This window comes from Spermophilus citellus (genome assembly GCF_964194105.1).
Source record: "Spermophilus citellus genome assembly, chromosome: 4".
NCBI classification, from domain to species: Eukaryota; Metazoa; Chordata; class Mammalia; order Rodentia; family Sciuridae; genus Spermophilus; species Spermophilus citellus.
The window spans coordinates 181,208,894-181,214,178 of record NC_138185.1 but is presented as its reverse complement, the minus strand read 5'-3'; positions in this window follow the sequence as shown (position 1 = coordinate 181,214,178).

Genomic DNA, 5,285 nt, shown 5'->3' with positions numbered 1-5,285 from the left:
TCCCTTATTTGAGAGAAGAAACTGAGGTTGTGGGCACCAGGTAGTCTGTGGCAAGGCTCAGATTCTGATACTTAGCAGAGCCTGATGGTGTTCAAAGCTCAGGACCTTATCTCTCTCTTCCCCATTTTATTTTTCACTGGAACATTTGCTGTTCTTTCAAGCTATGAAGGGCTTCCGGTGTTATCATGCTTAAGGGGAAGTTATGTGTTAAAAACCACCAACGGCTAAGCCCAAACCAGCTGGTGTCTTCCATTGCCTCCTTCCAGTTTCTGGGGAGACCTGTGAGAATTCTCTTTCACACAGTCCTGTTCAAGCCACTCTTAGGAGAAACAAGAAATCAGCTGAGCATTGGGTCTTCATTTAAAGCAGTATTGGGGAAAACAAGAGAAACATGAAAAGTTATGAGGATAATACTTAAGTTGTTATAGCTAAAAATCAAGGGTGAATTGAAAAGCTAAAGGTTTGAGCTCTATAGAAGGGGTTTATGGATAATTGTATTTAAATGTCATTTGGATTGAGCTGATAAAGGTTTATTCCCTTACAAACCAAAGGAAAGCATTTGTCATTTTGGGTAATGGTTGAGACTCCAGGCATAGAATAACAGGTACCTATGACTGCTATGTTGACAGACAACTGTATTGTACCCTCCATTGGGACTAGAAAGTGAGAAAACCACACTCACACTAGATGTTATGGACAAGATGGCTGAGGAGCATTATTTCACTAGAGTCTGGCCAAGTAAGGGGTTTGAAGGGCATATGAATAGAAGCATAATGAAGTTACCTCATGTAAGTCACAGAAATCACACCCTGGCCCACATTTGACTTCTCCTTAGCCCATAAGTGATAGAATTAGAATGCAGAGAAATCACCCTTTTTTCCTTCTCCAAGACTCATTCAGAATTACTGTACTCCTAAGTAACCAATAATAGCTAGTATAGTGCAGGAAGAACTTGCAGGCCTGAGATTGATCTGAGAAAGGTTAAAACAATGGAAAGATACAAATAGGGTCAGGTTCTTGCCCTCAAGGAGTCCTCTCAGGAGGCTCTGGACTGGAGAAAGTCTAGCCAGGGAGCTGGGCAGAGTCCTATTTCCCTCATTTTTTACCCAAAGCTGCTATATCCCTAGCTGTCCTGGCTACAGTTGCCTTTTGGGGCTCTTAACATCAGGAAATCTCAACTCTTCTAAAAAATACTCTATGATCAGTGTATGTAGCCAACTCACAGGGCGTTGTTTCCAATTCCTGCTAATATCCATGGAAACCCAGGCCTTATTTTTCTATTCCCTTGGCTCACTGAAACTGCCAGCAGAGTGCCATAAGCTAAGGGCTAAATTCTTATCTTGCCTTTAAGCACCATATGATCAGCTTGTCAGCAGTCACTGGGAATCTACACTGCTATTTCTTACCTTTGCCTGTGGGTAACCTCTACCTTCCACCTTCTTCCACCCCCGGGGAGAATGTAGGCCTTGCCAAACAGAGGCCCCCAGGAAATTTTCCAAGACTCACGAGATGTCAAGTCATCTCTAAAATTTTTCAAAAACCCAGAAAGTCATTTCAAAAGCCTAATTTAGTGCCCCCCTGCCCCAGAGAGAAAGATCAAATTTTCCACACAGACACAGCAAATCTGCCCCACAGGCTCATGTTAAAGCTGCAGAAGTATTGGTGCCCAGACTACAGTGAAAGCTCCCTGACCCAGGGGGAAGTCCACCTGGCTAAGCAGCTTAGCTGCTGCTTGGTGGCCAATGGCACACATTCATGAAATCCACTTGCAGGGGATTTCCCTTTGCACTGGAATCAGCAAAGGTTTTGTCTTTCTGAAAGATTTCCCAGAGGAATTCATTTGCCTATGTGGAAAAACCTAAATTTGGATTTCTCATTTAGTCATAAGTTTTTTCAAATACAGAAATACAAACTGGGTGCACACCTATAACCCAGCTACTAGGGAGGCTGAGGCAGGAGGATCACAAGTTGGAGGCCTACCTGAGCAACTTAGTGAGATCCTGTCTCAAAATTAAAAATAGCCTGGTGCAGTGGCATGTGCTTATAATCATAGCAGTTTGGGAATGCTGAGGCAGGAGGATTGCAAATTCAAAATCAGCATCAGCAATTTAGCAAGGACCTAATCAATTTAGCAAGACCCTGTCTCAGAATAAAAAATAAAGTGATGTGTGGATGTGGTTCTGTGGTTAGTACCCCTGGGTTCAATCCCTGGTACCAAAAAAAATTAAAATTAAAAAATAAAAAGGGCCAGAAGAGGTAGAGCACCCTTGGTTTCAATCTGTAGTATCTCACACACACACACACACACACACACACACACACAAAACCAACAATTAAACATAATACAAGTTTTAAATACTGAGCATGTACATTCTATGAATGGTCTGATGCTTACTTTATGCAAGGCCCTGTTTGGTTTAAGGAGATGCTGGTGAGCAAAATACATAAGGCCACTGCCCTCAAGAAGACTGTGGTTCTAATCTAGTTTTCAATCTGTTTGTATTGAAAATGAACTTGATTCCATCCAGGAAGTATACTAAAAAGTATTAAAACGTACATATCATGTCATATGCCTCAAAATTTGAATGAGCTGGGCATGGTGGCATGGTGGTGCACACCTGTAATCTCAGCGACTCAGGAGATTGAGGCAAGAGGATCATAAATTTAAGTCTCAGCAACTTACTGAGGCCCTAAGCAACTTAGTGAGACCCTGTCTAAAAAAAAAAAAAAGTGTGTGTGTGTGTGTGTGTGTGTGTGTGTGTACGCATGTGTAAAGAGCTGAGGAGGTAGCTCAGTGGCAAAGTGTCCTGGGGTTCAATCCCCAGTACCAAAAAAGGAAAGACAAAAAAAGTTCAAATGTGAAATAATTCTCACAGCCTGCAGGGTGTGAAATATCCCATCACTATAGGACAGTGAATGTCCAGAATCATGTCTACAAAGGAAGCAAAGATTGCAGCTATGAAAACATTTCTCAGTTGTTCCCTTTCTACAGTTTTCTGTTCAATTTAACAGTCACTGTTGAACTGTTATGAACCAATCCCCATGCCAGGGGTAGTAGAAGATATAGAGATGAAAAGTACCCAAGCCTCTGCCCTGCCACTCTTGATGAAACCCACACATCTGACTCTAAACCACGTAATTACCAACATCTGACCCACAAAAATGGCCATCTCTAACTCAGAGAGAGAACACTTAACCTACCATGCATGAAACCCTGGGTTTAATCCCCAGAACAGGGGGAAAAAAGGCCATCTCATTTGGTTCAGGCTATTTAAAGATTCAAATAATATGCCCTGGCCATATAAGTAAGAAAGAGATCATTGGCAGATTTGGGCTTCTTAAAAATCAATGATCCTTAAGACAGGAGCTTGGAGAATGAGGGGTGATCAGGCAGTGCAGCTCAGAGCAGTGCCAGTATTATCCAGGAATAGAAATAGGAGAATGAAGTATAGAAGAAAAGGCTGAAAAGATAGGTTAACATGTTAACAGCTTTGAATACTAAAGACTAGATTTTATTCAACTAGGCATGACGACACACACCTGTAATCCCAGCAATTTGGGAGGCTGAAGCAGAAGGATCCCAAATTCAAGGATAGCCTGGGCAATTTAGCAAGACATGTCTATAAATTAAAAAGGGATAGGGATATAACTCAGTGGTGAAGCACCTGGATTCAATCCTAATACCAAAAGAAAAAGAATATTGCAAGGTTTGGCTGAGTACTTGGAATGTGTAGTACAAAAGGCAGGAATTGGCTTGAGAAGGGAAGAGATTAGATAAGGAATTCCATTTTAAACATTTTGGGTTTTGAAATGCCAAGTGGCTTGGTATGGAAGAGAAGATTCAGCTTCAAAAAAAGGTCCAATGTAAGAACTAATTTGAGACATCAGCATAGGGCAGGCTGTTGACACTGAGGGATTAAATGAGTTCATCCTCCTAGCAGCTTTACAGAGAACTCTGATTCACAGGCAAACTATAGGAATTACAGAACACAGGCCCTCTGTCTCTCTCTCTCAGAAAACAATACTCAAAAGGTCGACTTGATCCTTCGAGTTGGAGACCTGAACCAGAAGGGACAACTCTTATCAGTACAATTAGAGCTGGAAAGTACCCTATGTTCCAGAGATGCTGTTTGCATTTACTATTTTCTTAATTATGTTTCAGTTTTGAATTTCTTTTTCAGGTTAATAAAATAGAAATTTGTTTTTAAAAACCACTCTTGAGAAATTGGAACTCTTTTATGAGGTTCTTACACCTTCTTTGGTTCTAGGGGGGAAAACTCGGCCAACATTATGTTTTTGCATTTTGTATTCATTAACTAGGACTCTTCATTTGGGTAAAACCAAAATAAGCACGTTTCTACAATTTGAAAATCCACCTGCTGTTTTCCCAAGGGACATCCCCTTTTGGGAATTATTATCATTAATCCATCCAACACTAACCTGCTCATCCCTTCTGATCTTGTTCATTATCCATCAAGGCTGCTAACCTCCAGATTTCCCCATTACCTGTATTTCAACTTTAGTTCCACTTCTAAAAAAAAAAAAAATTAAAAAAATTAAAGAAAAAAATTGGTCGGGGCTGCTGTCCAAAGGAAGATCTTGCCAGGATATAAGAAAATTCCGTTCTTCCCAGTGACTACTTGAACCCCTTCAGAGCCTACATTTTAGGGTTACTGCTACTGCAGCTGCTATCCTACTCACCCCGCCTCCGTCGTAGGAAGGAAAGTGGCAAGTAACTTGGAAGTAAGGAAGAACAACTAGCGTTCAGGTCAGACACAGGTTGGATGTAAGATGCCACTACTAACGAGACGTGATTACATTATGTGATCACACTGATAGGCAAATAACTACCCAGCAGCCCTAGAAAGCTGCTTTGTTCTTTTTTTAAAATATTTTTTTCTAGTTGTTGATAGATCTTTTATTTTACTTATTTATAAGTGGTGCTGAGTCTCGAAACCAGTGCCTCACACCTGCCAGGCAAGTGCGCTACCGCTGAGCCAAAAAGTCCCAGGCGCGCGCGCGCGCACACACACACACCTTCTCTCTTTTTAATATTTAGCTGCTTCGTTCTTGCTGTAGTCTACTCATTCTCAGCATGCAAGCCCTAAGACTGCACGACCCCCACTTCACCTGACCATCTTCCACACGCTCAAGAGCAAGCCAGGCGCAAGCGCAGACAGAAGACCTTCGGCCCTCGGCGTCCCACCCCTAATGGGGGCGGGACCCTAAATCTCCCTCCTCGCTTGAATGAACGGCTGTGAGTTCGCCCGGCCGGAGCGGAAGAA